At 48.2% G+C, this 17,929-nt stretch overlaps 1 non-coding gene across 1 annotated transcript; it reads right to left on the bottom strand.

The window, feature by feature from the left end:
• Positions 1-405: 405 nt before the first annotated feature.
• Positions 406-596, bottom strand: LOC132885559 (U2 spliceosomal RNA). Its single transcript, XR_009654608.1, has one exon. It is a non-coding gene; the product is annotated as a U2 spliceosomal RNA (small nuclear RNA).
• Positions 597-17,929: the final 17,333 nt, after the last annotated feature.

Here is a 17,929-nt window from a genome sequence, read left to right as displayed (position 1 = left end):
CTGACTGGGTTGTGGGTTGGTTGTTTAAACTAAGAACCCCTTATTCGTCACATGCACACTTCAAGCACAGTGAAATTCATCCTCTGCATTTAACCCATCTGAAGCAGTGAACACACGCACACACTCAGAGCAGCGGGCAGCCACACCAGAGCGCCCGGGGAGCAGTCAGGGGTCAGGTACCTTGCTCAAGGGTACCTCAGCCCAAGGCCGGCCCACGTCATCCTAACTGCATGTCTTTGGATTGTGGGGGAAACCGGAGCACCCAGAGGAAACCTACGCAGACATGGGGAGAACATGCAAACTCCACACAGAAAGGCCCTCGCTGGCCGCTGGGTTCGAACACGGAACCTTCTTGCTGTGAGGTGACCGTGCTAACCACTACACCACCGTGCCGCCAAATAATTGAACAAGGGCACCATTCCTGGAGATACTGCAATACCAGGTTGACGCGTGGAGCAGAAAGGGCAAGCCCCTATTCCAGCTCCCTGTTCTAAAAATCTGTTTAATATAATGTTCTCATTTAGAGAACATATCAGGTATTAAACCGATAAGAACAGATACTACACTTGATCTTAGCCAAAAGGCCAAGAAGCAATGGTCCAGATACCCAAATGTATGTGCACAAGCACTGAAAACGTGAGTTTTTCAGAATATTTAGGGCCTGGTCCCACAACACCGGTAACTATACCTATAACGACAACTATGACTATACCTAAATTTAGTTCCAGTCTGGAACAGTCACACCACAACTATAATATCGGTTGGTCCTGCCACTCAGGTAAATAAATGCATACATCTTAAGAATAGCTATGGAAGTTTTTTCCAAGTAGTAGCACATTATTCTGGGTCATACTGTACAGCTTGGACTTCAAAACAACCCATGCATATACTCCGGTGGTTGACAAAATACAGATAGGTCACAGACTACGGAAATATAATAAAAAAAGGATACAAAATACGGAGTGGTTACGGATTTTAATACGGATGCATCCCGGATGCTAGTAATTTACAGATTGGTCACGGACATTTCAGTATATTACAGATTGGTTACCAATTTCATACAGATGATGCATCACAGATAAAAAATGAAGTCTAAAACAATTAAATGTTTGGACTGCTGATGTTCATAATTAAAATCTCTTAAAATTTATATGTTTATTTTATTAATTTACTATTGATATTTCATGGAAAATCACATATCCATGAATAAAAGAGCTGTGCTTTGTTTTATACTTTTTATTTTCCATGAACCCGTATTCCGTGACTTCATGATGCAACAAGGATGTACAAAGAAGCCCAGGAAAAATAGCACATGCTCAGACAACGTCACATGTAAACAATTACCTGATTGGTCAGATGTTTTATTGGATCAGGTCCAGGCCTGGAAAAATCTCTCCAGAAGCAATCTCACCGATATAGATAAACCCAGGCCTGGGTTATAGTTATCGTTATCGGTCTGGTGTGACCACCAGTGACAAACTGGAAGGGACCAATTTATTTATAGTTATCGTTATAGTTATAGTTATCGGGATTGTAGGACTGGGCCTTTATACAGTTTGTACTTAGTAAAAAAAAAAAACAACTGTCTGAGCAGTACTATAATAACACTGCAAAACAGTGGTCTTAATTTAAATTTAAACTTTTATCTTTTTAGCAATTACTCACACTTTCCTGCTTCAGAGTATATAATCATCAGCACTAGTGCACAATTTTACTCCATATGTTTATACATAGAATAAAAATCATTACATTGACTGGAATCTGACTGTTACAAGTGTTTGCCTAGTTTAATTGTAGTGTAAATTGTAATGCGATTTTAATAGGCAGGCAGTTGTAGCAAAATTTCTTAGCCAGTGCTCTGTGTCATAAACTGAATCAGACTAGTTAAAAAAAAGTCAATCATTTTCTAAAGAAGAAATAAACATGTCCATCATAATGAATTCCTCATCGGGATAGCTAAAATTAGGATTACCAGTACACTTTATTCTGAATTGCTCAATTTTAGCTGGAGGTAGAGCTCCTGAGTCAAGTTTCTTGTCTGAAATAATTATTGCTTAAGTGGCCCAAATATTTCATAGGTTATCTGGACTCTTGATGAGTGGCACAAATAGGGTTTATTTATGTTGGCCTGGTGTAAACTGGTTCAGTTTGACAATATTTAGCTGATTCCAAGTGACTCCCCAATAGTACAAGAGAACAGTTTTTCCCAGTGGATTGGAGATTACGACTTCAAATCCCAACAATGCCACAGCCATCCTTGGTCAGGAGCAAAATCTGGGTAGGAATGATGGCATACTTTCCCTTCCCTGAGCGGAGTATATGAAAGAGTGTGGACAGCTCTTTTCTCTGCATGTCTTACGTCGCCCTGTTGGCTGGCTTCTTGTGTCTTGGAGGAAACATGTTAGTCTTCACACCTCCTGCTTGGTAGCGGTCATGTGATGAGGAGAGCTCGCTGGTGGGTGAGAATGGGCAGAAGGCCAAATTAGAGAGAAAACAGAGAGAAAAAAAGATTTACCAGATTCCACACCCTGTATGAATGTGTTTAAATCACTGACCTCATGTCAAGCAAATTAGAAACTTTCACTTTTATCTTTGATCTCATCTCTGATCTACTGTTTTACAGTTCTGGACTCAACTCTTATTTTCCTGCAGCTGTTTCCTTAATGCTTTGTCTCAATGCAAGCTCTGGAGTCAATCTGTAAGAAATATGAGATTTTCCACTGCTTGCTTGTTACACATATAAACACTACAAATAATTTTCCTTTTATGGTAAAAAACAAATACCTATCAGAGGTCCATGTCTGAATTGTTGTTGCCAATGTTTGTGAGCTTTCCCTTCCAAATGAGTACTCTTCTCTGATGAGTACTTGACTTGATCTGAGAAGTATATTTAAAAAAAAAAAAAAAGCACTGAACCTTTCTCTCTCCCTGTACCGGATGATCCCACACACCTGCCCACTGCCATCATTCTCAATGCATGTGTGTGCGTGTGCTGCTATTAAATGACTGCAGTAAACTATAAACATGTGCAGTTGCTGCCAACAGAACGCAAAGCATACAAATAATTAGACTGTCAGATGATGAGACTGTACTGAGATTAAAGTTACTGACCTGAACTGCAGTGAACTATTGTATGTTGCTCGTCAACACAACACGGTTCTGCTTTGTCTAATTTAAAACCTCATTCTGTCCTAATGTTACAATTTACAGAGGTATGCTACGTAGGTATGTGACAAAACAATTAACTTGATGTGTCTGTATCATAAATGGTCCCACGAAAAAGGGTGTGAAATAAACTTAAAAATTCTCTTGAAATTTTCTTTCTGTGATAAATATGAACAAAGATATGCCACTTTGAATGTTGAAAAAAAATCAGGCTAATTTTGGTCAAAAGTTCTACATAAAAAACAAATGAAAGTGATCAGAGAAAGTGTGACCGCTTTCCTAGAAAGATACCCTTCTAAATATTATAACTTTCAAATCTTTTGACATAAAATAAAATAAAAAGGAGGTATCAGGTAATTTAAAGTTCATGAAAAAGATGCCAAATAATTTATTAATTAATTAATTAATTAATTAAAACTAACAATAAATTGAAAATTCAGCATGAATTAAAAAAAAAAGGCCAGAACTGCTATGCTACTTGGAATTTTTTGAAATGAAATTTTCACCATTCAATAGATGATCCTTGTCAAATTCTTCAATCATCATCTCATATTTTTTTTTTATAAATTTGACTGTAAATCAATAGTAAACAGCATAAACTATCACAAGAAACATAACCAGAACGTCAAGGATGTAGTAGCTCACCTGGCCTGCCATCAAAACAACCCTGACGACCAAAACATCAAACAGAATTGAAATGTGACGATGTGAGAGAGGACCAACCTCCATGACAAATTGTTTACAACAGGAAAATCAACAAAGGACTAAATTTTGTTCCCCAAGGAAAGATCGACCCAAAACATTGATCAGAACTGAATTCATATGCTAAATGAGAGAGGAGATACAATTCTAATGAGAAGTCCCAAAACTCGTTAAGGTGACCTAATTAGCAGTTCATTTGTAAAAATTTGACAATACAATGACCAAGTTTTGTACAGAAGGTCGAGTTCTTTCAAACAAAACAATCAGAACTGAAATCCATTGAGAATTGAGGGAGATGTGATTTAACTGAAAATAAACAAAGTTGTAAACAAATTGTTTACAACAGGAAAATCAATAAACAAACGACCAAGTTTTGTTCCTCAAGGGAAGATCTACCCAAAACACCGATCAGAAATGGAATTGGATGAAAAATGAGACAGGAGATACAATTCTAGTGAGAGGCCTGGAAAATTTGTTAAAGGAATACTCTGGAGTGAAATGCTTTCTGGGTCTATTTTCGCATTATTGGGAGTGCATACGTTGAGTTGCTACCACAATCACATCAATCGGATGTGTTTTGAGAAAATTAGTTTTTTGCGATTTCAACCGGAAAGCGCTAACACGGCAGTGTGCGGGGCATGTCTTTTTGTCGATACAAAACGCTAGTTTTAAAACCATTGCAAAGCTCAAAACAACATGACAGTTCTGTGGAAGTGAGTAGAGGGTTCCTACAAACAAAACGAAGTGTTCCAGATGCCATCTTCATGGGACAGTCCGTAAAAGTCGACTTTTACGGACCGTCCCATGAAGATGGCGTCTGGAGAAGACCAAATTCAGGTAAGGTCACTGGCTTTGTATTTACTCTTCTACACACTCTATCCGTGCACTTGCAGAGCCAGGGACACTTCGTTTTGTTTGTAGGAACCCTCTACTCACTTCCACAGAACTATCATGTTGTTTTGAGCTTTGCAATGGTTTTAAAACTAGCGTTTTATATCGGCAAAAAGACATGCCCCGCGCACTGCCGTGTTAGCGCTTTCCGGTTGAAATTGCAAAAAACTAATTTTCTCAAAACACATCCGATTGACGTGATTGTGGTAGCAACTCAAGGTATGCACTCCCAGTAATGCGAAAATAGACCTAGAAAGCATTTCACTCTGGAGTATTCCTTTAATTTGGCCTAATTACTGACTCGTCAGGAAAAAATTGTCAAAACAATGAGCAAGTTTTGTGTGGAGTGAGGAGTTCTTTCAAACACAACAATCAGAACTGAATTCCATGGAGAATTGACTGAGGAGATATGATTTAACTGAATTGTAGATGACGGACAGACAACGGACGATGGACACCACTCCATGGCAACGACACATTGGCCTTATAGCTACCGGTAGATGAGCTAATAAATGCATGATATGAGGAATATAAATCATAATTAACTGAGCCATTTCAATGGCAAACTCCAGCCAGAATTCTGCAAATTCTGCTTAAACATCCCATTTGTATGAAACTCAAAAACTATCCAATGATGCTCCAAGTTACTTGAAGATAACAAGTGATAGAGACAATTATATTAACTAACACATAAAATTGGAGTTGACACTATTAAAATTTATCTTCATATAATGTTCGTCTTGCGCCGGTCCAAGAATTTCACCTCTAGTGGTGCAATACGAAGGCCCGGCTGTCCCTCTTAATCATGACCCAGGTTTTGAAAAACCCACAAAATAGAACTGGAGTCCTATTCCCTTATTCCTACCTCAGGTATCCAGGCCGGTTGGGCAGCCTGCTTTGAACACTAATTTTTTCAAAGTAAACACTATGGGCCCATGGTTTCCTGCTTGCTGCCCGGCAGGTCGAGGGAATAATGCTGCTGGATTGTGGGTAGGCATGGTTTATGATCTCAACTACAATGGTATCTGATCACTTTCATTCTTGATTCATGAAAACATTCTTGGCAAATGCTTTCTCTTTCATGGGCGGCACGGTGGTGTAGTGGTTAGCACTGCCGCCTCACAGGAAGAAGGTTCTGGGTTCAAGCCCAGTAGCCGACAGGGCCTTTCTGTGTGGAGTTTGCATGTTCTCCCCGTGTCTGTGTGGGTTTCCTCCGGGTGCTCCGGTTTCCCCCACAGTCCAAAGACATGCAGGTTAATTGGTGACTCTAAGTTGACCGTAGGTGTGAATGTGAGTGTGAATGGTTGTTTGTCTCTATGAGTCAGCCCTGCAATGACCTGACTACTTGTCCAGGGTGTACCCCGCCTCTCGCCCATATTTAGCTGGAATAGGTTCCAGTGTGCCCGCAACCCTGCACAGGATAAGCGGTTATGGATGGATGGATGGATGGATGGATGGATGGATTCATATAATGAAGAAAACCTTTATTTGTCACATGCACACTTCAAGCACAGTGAAATTCATCCTCTGCATTTAACCCATCTGAAGCAGTGAACACACGCACACACACTCAGAGCAGTGGGCAGCCACACCAGAGCGCCCGGGGAGCAGTCAGGGGTCAGGTACCTTGCTCAAGGGCACCTCAGCCCAAGGCCACTCCACGTTAACCTAACTGCATGTCTTTGGATTGTGGGGGGAACTGGAGCACCCGGAGGAAACCCACACAGACACGGGGAGGACATGCAAACTCCGCACAGAAAGGCTCTCGCCAGCCGCTGGGTTCGAACCCGGAACCTTCTTGCTGTGAGGCTAACCACTACACCACTGTTCATGTGTCAATGAACCAAAGTTTTGGTAAGTTCATTCACACATTTCTACATCTGTTTACAAAAAATGAAAGATGAAGTAATGGAGGATTTCAATACAGCAATACAGGCGTACTCTGGGTAATCCTAAAATACAGCTTCAAAACTAGACTTAGGTTAAGTCATGGTAATGTGTGTGATTCAAACGCAATCAGTAGCAGTGAACAGTGCTTGGATGACCTGATTTTCATATACCTACTTTATGTCCTCCTGTTTCATCTTCTGTAAATGAATGACCTTTCAGAATCTTGATTACAAAGAAAAATCACTTCCCCTGGTGCTTTTTGTATGTGTTAGTTGTTACATCCATCTAAGGCACCTGAGAATTCCTCTAAACAGATACGCCAGTCTGCAATCACAGACCTCTGGGATTATCTGAGAACATTTGCTTATTTGCTACTGCCTATAGGATTATACTGAGTTTTCTGCTTGGCTGTGTGCCCGTACTCCGCTTCACTGGGCCAATATTCAGCATGTTTGGAGCACTGGGGAAGTTCAATTGCTGAATTACTGGCCAACAGGGACATAATGTAATACACTGCTCCTCTCGTTCACACTACAACACCAGTGTGTATAACTCAGAGCAGGGAATGCCATGCAGTAGTGTGTAGTATCTCCACTACAGAGCATTCAGAATTCTGCTGCTTGTCTGATTCATAACCTCCCCAAGTTCTCTCATATGACGTTCATATCTCATATGTCACTGCAGCAAGAATCAAGTTGAAAACTCCATCTTTAGACTGTGGTTCAGAACTCCAGACACCAAAATCTCTGCAATATAAGCATAAAAGCATAAAAGGTGACAGGGCCGGAGTGGGCCCTGTTTTCAGTCCGGGAGTTTAATTCACATTCAGGCCACTTTGAAATGGAGGAGGAATTTGAAAATATTTGAAAACACATCCAAAGGACATGCATCTTCAGAAATCGGCATCTTCGGCCCGGGTGTGGGAATGAACTTTTACGTCGGGGGCGAAATCCAGCTGACTGCCACTCCAAATAGCAAAGCAGCGAGTATGGCTGATTGTTTCGCGTTATTTAAGACGAATTACACAACACATTTTTAGTCACATAGTCTTAAAATAAAGAAAGCACCCATCTCGCGTGCATTTGAACCAATGCTTGTGCATTACATGCCGCATACGCCTCGAAAATAATGGCAAATCAACAATGCTGGGTACTCAGCAACCGGCAGATAAAGCGTGAGGGCGCATTAGGCAATTCAAAAATGGTTAAATGAAATGTAGGCTAAAGCAAGTGTTCGATTCTGCTTAGAATATTGGCATACGCATACACCTCTTCTAAGTTATATATTTAACAACAATTATTTAACATCAAATATGACTTCTAGGCCTATGTGTTCATAACCACAATGTGCGCATGCCTGTGGAAATGCACGGTGTGACAGCGAGATGAAATAGGCTGGATGAGGAAATAACGCACAACAGCACATTTGGGACCTGTTCATCTAAAATTGTTAATAATGTAAAGCAATGTCCGGTTCTTCTTAGAATTAAGACATACACCACATCTATACCATGTAAATTGCGAGATTTCACATGACATCAAAAAGCTGAATTGACATCGCAAACTATCGACACATTATAGGCCTAGCATAGACTGATAAAATCGACAAACAGGGTTATCATACTCCATATCTTTCGTAACCTACCAGCTGGTCTTGAGAACATATCTGTCAATTTGGCACATTTTGCTGCCACCTCCTTCCTTTTTTTAAGCTTCGCCCTTTCGGTTCCACCTGGCCTCTTTCTGCCCTCCATCACTGATGCGCGCTGTTTCGCGCCAATGTTGTTTAAGTTCCCCGCAATACAGAGGAGGAGTCTTGGACCAAACCAACTGCAATAGAGGGGAGGGGAGAATTTCCTTATTTGGTAGCGCCTATTTAATCTGCTGCGATGCTGTCGGTGTCTGGGCTGCCATGTGAAAATGCAGAGTGCAGTTGAATTGATGATTAATGCAAGAATAAGATCAGTGACCAAAATTAGTGAAAATTATTTTCCCCATGCTCCAAGCAGGCCACCATTGATGGTTTGGGCCGGGGATGGTCCCGGCTAAATATAGGGCCACCCCGGCATTGAAAGGTGAGATCTTGCTGATTTAGTGTTCTCAGTCTGAGAGGTGGTACAAGTACACAAAATTCTTACTCAATTTATGTTTCATATACTCATTAAAAAAAAGAAAAAGTTAAACCATATTTATTTAAAGCATAAAGTAAATGTAACTCAAAGTTCAGGGGGGAAAAAAACCCTCCAATGTTCAATTTTTCTAGAAAAAATAAAGGAATATGAGCAAGCATTATCTAAAGCCAGGGTAGAAAAGAAAGATACAGAAAATGGTATTCAATGAACATTTGAAAAGGTGGTTTTTTTTTGGGAGTAAATTGCTTTTAGGAAAGTCAGAATGTATATTTTCAACAAGGTCTCACACTTCATCCATCCTCTATAGCTGCTTATCCTGTGCAGGGTCATGGACAAGCTGGAGCCTATCCCAGCTGACTATGGACGAGAGGCGGGGTACACCCTGAACAAGTCACCAGGTCATCGCAGGGCTAACATACAGACACAAACAACCATTCACACTCACATTCACACCTATGGTCAATTTAGAGCCACCAATTAGCCTAACCTGCATGCCTTTGAACTGTAGAGGAAACCCGAGCACCTGGAGGAAACCCACAGAGACACTGTGAGAACATGCAAACTCTACACAGAAAGGCCCTCATTGGCCCCTGGGCTTGTACCCAGGACCTCTTGCTATGAAGCAACAGTGCTAACCGCTACACCACCATGCCACCGTCTCACACTTGTCCTTACAAATGTGTAATTATTTACTGTAGGAATGAGAGCGGGTGGGTGGAGCACAGAAGTACGGCAGGCCAGAACGGAGTTCCAAAAACTCTTTATTTGCACTTTTCAGTGACTACTTTTCACTCTCCCAGCCACACATGTGCACACACACACAAGTCGTCTGGTTGGGGAGAGAGCTCCCTTCCTCTGCTTTCTCTCTCTCCTTTTATAGGGCGCGGTCACTGGGGAAGACACACAAACACAGGTTAACTACCATCAGGTGTAGTGACTCCGCCCTCTGTTCACAGACCGACGCTTGACCACGCCCCCGCTGCCACATACCCCCACCGCCCGACTCAGGCCGGGGAGCCATCTGGCCTGCAGCCAACTCCCCCCCCGATGGGAGAGGAAATCCGCCACGACCATCTGTACCCCCGGTCTGTGGATCACCTTGAAGTTAAACGGCTGGAGTGCCAGATACCAACGGGTGATCCGCGCGTTGGCATCCTTCGTGTGGTGGAGCCACAGGGGGGGCGCGTGGTCCAAACAGAGGGTGAAAGGGCGTCCCAGTAGGTAGTAGCGGAGGGCGAGGACCACCCACTTGATGGCAAGGCACTCCTTCTCTATAGTGCTGTAGCGGCCCTCACGCACCGACAGCTTCCTGCTGATGTACAGCACTGGGTGATCCTCCCCCTCCACCTCCTGGGACAGAACAGCTCCCAGTCCCCTGTCCAACACGTCCATCTGCAAAACAAAGGGGAGAGTGAAGTCAGGGGAGTGTAACAGCGGCCCCCCACACAGTGCAGCCTTTACCTCAGAGAAAGCCCACTGGCATTGCTCCGTCCACTGGACCGGATCTGGTGCCCCCTTTTTAGTGAGATCAGTCAGTGGGCAAGTGACGTCCAAATAATTAGGTATAAACCTACGATAGTAGCCAACCAGCCCCAGGAACTGTCTCACCCCCTTTTTGGTCTTGGGCAGGCTGCAATCGCTGCTGTCTTATTAATTTGGGGACGCACCTGCCCATTGCCCAAGTGGAAGCCCAGATACTGTACTTCTACCCACCCAATCGCACACTTCTTCGGGTTGGCTGTGAGACCCACTTGCCTCAGTGACCTAAGGACGGCCCTCAGGTGTTGTAAATGCCGCGGCCAGTCATTACTATAGATTATAATATCATCCAGGTATGTGGCCGCATAGGTGGCGTGGGGGCGGAGGACCCTATCCATAAGCCGCTGGAACATAGCGGGTGCCCCAAACAGCCCAAAAGGAAGTGTGACAAACTGGTGTAAGCCAAACGGTGTGGAAAAGGCCGTTTTCTCTCAGGATAATGGAGTCAAGGGGATCTGCCAATATCCCTTTGTCAAATCCAGTGTCGAATAAAAACGAGCCGTGCCTAGTCGATCGAGCAACTCGTCAATACGAGGCATTAGGTACGCATCGAATTTAGACACCGCATTGACTTTTCTATAGTCCACACAGAACCGGACTGACCCGTCGGCCTTGGGAACCAAGACCACCGGGCTGCTCCAGTCACTGTGGGACTCCTCGACGATGCCCATTTCGAGCATGGCCTCGAGTTCTTCCCGAACCACCTTTTTCTTGTGTTCGGGCAGCCTGTAAGGGCGGCTGCGCACTACTACCCCTGGGGGCATCTCAGTGTGGTGTTCTATGAGGCGGGTGCAGCCGGGCAGGGGAGAGAACACGTCCGAAAATTTGGCTTGCAACTGGGCAACCTCCGTGAGTTGGGTCGAGGAAAGGTCGTCTCCACAGGGGACCAGAGTGGTAAGCGATGCCAATGTTCCCCTTTGAACCTCCGGCCCCAGCTCCGCCTTTTCTGGAACCAACGACACCAATGCCATGGGGACCTCCTCGTTCCAAAGTTTTAACAGATTAAGGTGGTAAATCTGTAATGCCCAGCCCCTGTCCATTCACCTCACCTCATAGTCGACGTCCCCGACTCGCCGTGTGACCTCAAAGGGTCCTTGCCACTTGGCGATCAATTTGGAGCACAACGTGGGCAACAGCACAAGCACTTTATCTCCCGGTGCGAACTCCCTAAGGTGCATGCCCCTGTCATACAGGCGGATTTGCCGTTCTTGGGCCTGCTGCAAATTCTCCTGGGTTAGGTGTGTGAGCATGTGGAGTTTTGCGCGCAGGTCAATAACGTATTGAATTTCATTTTTGCTTGTTGAAGGTCCCTCCTCACAATTTTCCCACAGCACATCTAGGATGCCACGCAGCTTATGCCCATATAATAATTAGAACGGGCAGAACCCCATGGAGGCTTGTGGGACCTCTCGCACTGCGAATAGCAGGGGCTCGAGCCATTTATCCCAGTTACGTGCTGTAGCAGTCCATGTAGGTGGGTGGAGCACAGAAGGATGGCAGGACAGAACTGTTTTAACAAAACTCTCTTTTATTTGCACTTTTCAGTTGCAAACACACACTCAGACACATGCACACACATCAGCCGTCTGGTTGTGGAGAGAGACCCTCTGCTCTCACTCTCTCTCCTTAAGAAGGGCGCGGTCACTGGGAAGACACACAAACACATCAATTAACAACAGGTGTAGTGATTCTGCCACTTAACTTCCTCGACTCCGCCCTCCTGCCACAGACCGATGCTAGACCACGCCCCCGCTGCCACATACCCCCACCGCCCGACTCAGGCCGGGCAGCCGTCGGGCCCGCAGCCGACTCCCCCCCCCTTGACGGGAGAGGAAGTCGGCCACGACCATCTGCGCCCCCGGCCTGTGGATCACCTTGAAGTTAAAGGGTTGGAGTGCCAGATACCAACGGGTGATCCGCGCATTGGCATCCTTCATGCGGTGGAGCCACTGGAGGGGTGCGTGGTCCGAACAGAGGGTGAAAGAACCGGACCGACCCGTCGGCCTTGGGAACCAAGACCACCGGGCTGCTCCAGTCACTGTGGGACTCCTCGATGATGCCCATTTCGAGCATGGCCTCGAGTTCTTCCCGAACCACCTTTTTCTTGTGTTCGGGTAACCTGTATGGGCGGCTACGCACTACCACCCCCGGGGGCGTCTCTATGTGGTGCTCTATGAGGTTAGTGCGACCGGGCAGGGGCGAGAACACATCCAAAAACTCGGTCTGCAACTGGGCGACCTCCGCGAGTTGGGTCGGGGAGAGGTGGTCTCCACAGGGGACCGGAGAGGGACGTGATGCTAATGTTCCTTTTTGAACCTCCGGCCCCAGCTCCGCCTTCTCCGGAACCACTGACACCAACGCCACGGGGACCTCCTCGTTCCAGAGTTTGAGTAGGTTGAGGTGGTAAATCTGTAGTACCCCACCCCTGTCCGTTCGCTTCACCTCATAGTCGACGTCCCCGACTCGCCGTGTGACCTCAAAGGGTCCTTGCCAATTGGCGACTAATTTAGAGCTCGATGTGGGCAACAGTACGAGTACTTTCTCTCCCGGTGCAAACTCTCTAAGGCGCGTACCCTTGTCATACAGGCGGGTTTGCCGTTCTTGGGCCTGCCGCAAATTCTCCTGGGTTAGTTGTGTGAGTGTGTGGAGTTTTGCGCGCAGGTCAATAACGTATTGAATTTCATTTTTGCTTGGTGAAGGTCCCTCCTCTCAATTTTCTCGCAGCACATCTAAAATGCCGCGCGGCTTACGCCCATATAATAATTCAAACGGGGAGAACCCCATGGAGGCTTGGGGGACCTCTCGCACTGCAAAGAGCAAGGGTTCGAGACATTTATCCCAGTTACGCGCGTCCTCACTTACAAATTTCTTAATTATGTTTTTAAGGGTGCGATTAAACCGTTCCACTAAGCCGTCCGTTTGTGGGTGATCCACGCTGGTGCGGATCGGCTTAATACCTAATAACCCATACAGTTCATTCAGTGTTCGTGACATAAACGAGGTGCCTTGATCAGTCAGAATCTCTTTCGGGATTCCAACTCGGGAGATGACTCTGAAGAGCGCCTCCGCAATACTGCGTGCTGAGATATTGCGAAGAGGCACTGCTTCCGGGTATCGCGTTGCATAGTCCACCAGAACTAATATAAAGTGGTACCCTCGTGTTGACCGATCTAATGGCCCGACGAGATCCATCCCAATTCTTTCGAACGGGGTCTCGATTAACGGTAGAGGGCGCAAAGGCGCTTTTGGAATGGCCGCTGGATTTACTAACTGGCATTCGCGGCATGTCGTACACCACCTACAGACATCGCCGTGAATCCCCGGCCAATAGAATCAGGCCATTATTCGGGCTAGTGTTTTATCCTGCCCTAAGTGTCCAGCCATGGGATTAAAGTGAGCCGCCTGGAATACCAATTCCCGGTGGCTCTTCGGAATTAAAAGCTGCGTGACTCGCTCTTTAGTTTGAGTGTCCTGCTTCACTCGGTATAATCTATCCTTCATAATCGCGAAGTAGGGGAAGGACGGGGTGGCGTTCGGCTGGAGCGTTTGACCATCGATTACTCTCACTTGGTCAAAAGCATGCCGCAGAGTCTCGTCTCGCAATTGCTCTAATGGGAAATCCGCGAGGGATTCCCCAATAGAGAGAGGAGGAGCCGGCAGCTCCTCACTCTGGCGCGGAGATGACATAGACTGCTCTGTGACAGCTGCTCCCGCCAAAGTGACACCGGGACCTCCCCCTGTCAAATGGCAGGACCCACTCTTGACTAAGTGTGTCATTAAACCCCGAAATCCCGGCCAATCAGTCCCCAAAATTAAAGAGTGGGTAAGGCGAGGATTAACCGCCACCTTCACTATAAATTTTTCCCCTCTGAAAATAATGTGGACCGACACTAAAAGGTAGTTGTGAACATCCCCGTGCACACACAACACCTTCACCAATTGTGCTCCCCCAATGCCTCATCTTGCACCAGGTTTTGGTGGATTGAGGTCTGATTACAGCCAGAATCCACCAACGCCTGATATGCATCACCTTGGATACTCACCGGTATGTGATACACTCCGGCCCGATCAAGGGCAGCTCCTGGCGCATTGGGGATCCGAACCACTGCGCCCACCTCCATTATCGAGCACTGCTGTTGGATGTGGCCCGGTTCCCCGCAGCGCCAGCAAACCGGCCCGGGCTTCCTCTCTGCACTAGTGCTCTGGGGCTCACTCACCTGGGGGGGGGGGGGAGAGACAGACACAGAAGAGAGACACGGAAGGGCACCGCAGGTGCGGCGGGCCGGCTGAGGTGGCGCCGGCCCCCGTCTCCGCGGTGGGAGAATGGGGCGAGGAGAAGACACAGGAGGAGGGGAGAGAGAGAGAGAGAGAGAGAGAGAGAGGAGAGAAGAGGTCGTCTGCTGTCCTGCCGTCGGGACAGCCGCCAGATGATCCTCCGCCAGCTCGATTGCCTGATCCAGCGATGCTGGGCGGTGGCACTGGACCCACTCTGCGGTTCCTGCTGGTAGACGCACGACGAACTGTTCCAGTACCACCTGGTCGATGAGTCCCTTGGCGTCGCAGCTGTTGGCCCTCAACCACTGCCAGCAGGCGTCCCGGAGTTGCTGGCCAAATGCGAACGGCCGGCCGACTTCCTCCAAGCGAAGAGCGTGGAAACGCTAATGTTGTTGTTCCAGGGTGCGTCCCACCCGCTGGAGGACGGCTCGGCGAAGGTCCGCGTAGGCCAGCCGGCGGTCGGCGGGGAACTGTAGCGCGGCCAGCTGCGCCTCTCCTGTTAGCAGGGGGAGGAGGCGCGCCGTGCGCTGTTCCACCGGCCACCCCGAGGTCTCTGCTACCTGCTCAACGAGCGTGAAGAATGCCTCGGGGTCGTCCTGCGGGCCCATCTTCGTGAGGGTGAGGGGGGAAGGGCCCGCAGCGGTGGAGATGGTGGACCCCACCGACGCGAGGAGGTGCCGGAACGCCCGACGATCTTCCTGTTGCGCCAGCACCAGGGCCTCGAACCGTTGTTCTTGCTCCTTTTGGAGGGCGAGAAGTGCCTGGTGCTGGCTCTGTTGGGCCGTGGCGAGGGCGTGGATCAGGTCGGCAAAGGTGGAGGACTCCATGGGGCTGTTGTCTTCTGTGCTTGAGTCCCGGGTTTCGGCACCACTGTAGCAGTCCATGTAGGTGGGTGGAGCACAGAAGGACGGCAGGACAGAACTGTTTTAACAAAACTCTCTTTTATTTGCACTTTTCAGTTGCAAACACACACTCAGACACATGCACACACATCAGCCGTCTGGTTGTGGAGAGAGACCCTCTGCTCTCACTCTCTCTCCTTAAGAAGGGCGCGGTCACTGGGAAGACACACAAACACATCAATTAACAACAGGTGTAGTGATTCTGCCACTTAACTTCCCCGACTCCGCCCTCCTGTCACAGACCGATGCTAGACCACGCCCCCGCTGCCACACGTGCATCCTCGCTTACAAATTTTTTAATTATGGTTTTGAGGGTGTGATTAAACCGTTCGACTAAGCCGTCCGTTTGTGGGTGATAAAAGCTGGTGCGGATCGGCTTAATTCCCAGTAACCCATACAGTTCACGCAGTGTGCGTGACATAAACGTAGTGCCTTGATCAGTCAGAATCTCTTTGGGGATCCCAACTCGGGAGATGACGTGGAAGAGTGCTTCTGCAATACTATGTGCTGAGATATTGCGAAGAGGCACTGCTTCCGGATATCGCATTGCATAGTCCACCAGAACTAAAATAAAGCGATATCCTCGTGTTGACCACTCTAATGGCCCGACGAGATCCATCCCAATTCTTTTGAATGGGGTCTCGATTAATGACAGAGGGTGCAAAGGCACTTTTGGAATGGCCACTGGATTTACTAACTGGCATTCGTGGCACGCCGTACACCACCTACGGACATCACCGCGAATCCCTGGCCAATAGAACCGGGCCATTATTCGGGCAAGTGTCTTATCCTGCCCCAAGTGTCCAGCCATGGGATTAAAGTGAGCTGCCTGGAATACCAATTCCCGGTGGCTCTTTGGGATCAAAAGCTGTGTTATCAGCTCCTTAGTCTGAGTGTCCTGCGTCACTCGGTATAATCTATCCTTCATAATGGAAAAATAGGGGAAGGACAGGGTGGCGTTTGGCTGGAGCATTTGACCATCGATTACTCTCACTTGGTCAAACGCATGCCGCAGAGTCTCGTCTCGCGACTGCTCTAACGGGAAATCCGTGAGGGATTCCCCTAGAGACGGAGGAGGAGCCTGCTGCTCCTCACTCTGATGCGGTGATGACGTAGACGGCTCTGTGACAGCTGCTCCCGCCAATGCCACACTGGGACCTCCCCCTGCTGAACTATGGCAGGCCTCGCTCTTCACTAAATGAGTCATTAATTCCCAAAATCCCAGCTAATCAGTCCCCAAAATTATGGAGTGGGTAAGGCGAGGATTAACCATTGCCTTTACACTAAATTTCTCCCCTCGAAATAGAATGTGGACCGACACTAAAGGGTAGTTGTGAACATCCCCGTGCACACACAACACCTTCACCAATTGTGCTCTCCCCAATGCCTCGTCTTGCACCAGGCTTTGGTGGATTGAGGTCTGATTACAGCCGGAGTCCACCAAAGCCTGATACGTATCTCCTTGGATACTCACCGGTATGCGATACGCTCTGGCCCGATCGAGGGCGGTCCCTGGCGCGTCGGGGATCCGGACCACCACGCCCACCTCCATTGCCGAGCACTGATGCTGGAGGTGCCCCGGCTCCCCGCAGTGCCAGCAAACCGGCCCGGGCTCTCTCTCTGCACCGGCGTTCTGGAGCTCACTCACCTGAGGGGGGGGGGAGACAGACACGGAAGTGGGAAATGGGAGGGCACCACGGGTGCAGCAGGCCGGCTGGGGTGGAGCCGGCCCCCGCCTCCGCGGTGGGGGAACGGGGCGAGGACAAGGAACAGAAGGGGAGGAGGAGAGAGAGAGAGAGAGAGAGAGAGAGAGAGAGAGAGATGAGAGGGGAGAAGAGGAGACATGCTGTCCTGCCGTCGGAACAGCCGCCAAATGGTCCTCCGGCAGCTCGATGGCCTGATCCAGTGACGCCGGGCAATGGCACTGGACCCACTCCGCGGTTCCTTTGGGAAGTTGGGCGATGAACTGTTCCAGTACCACCACATCAGCGATTCCCTCGGCGTCGCGGTTGTCAGCCCTCAGCCACCGCCGGCAGGCGTCCCGGAGTTGCTGGCCAAACGTGAACGGCTGGCCGACTTCCTCTAGGCGCAGAGCACGGAAGCGCTGTCATTGTTGTTCTGGGGTGCGCCCCACACGCTGGAGGACAGCCCAGTGGAGGTCTGCGTAGACTGTCGGCAGGGAGCTGTAGTGCAGCCAGCTGCGCCTCGCCCGTTAGCAGGGGGAGGAAGTGTGCCGTGCGCTGTTCCACCGGCCAGCCCCAGGCCTCTGCTGCCTGCTCAAAAAGCATGAGGAAGGCTTCGGGGTCGTTGTGTGGGCCCACCTTCATTAGAGTGAGGTGGGGAGGGCCCGCAGCGGTGGAGGTGGTGGACCCCGCCAACGTGAGGAGGTGCCGGAACGCCTGACGAGCTTCCTGCTGCGCCAGCACCAGGGCCT

Source organism: Neoarius graeffei, chromosome 4 (genome assembly GCF_027579695.1).
Source record: "Neoarius graeffei isolate fNeoGra1 chromosome 4, fNeoGra1.pri, whole genome shotgun sequence".
NCBI lineage: Eukaryota > Metazoa > Chordata > Actinopteri > Siluriformes > Ariidae > Neoarius > Neoarius graeffei.
Note: the sequence above shows the minus strand (reverse complement) of the source record. Positions and strands in the feature narration are given on the sequence as shown.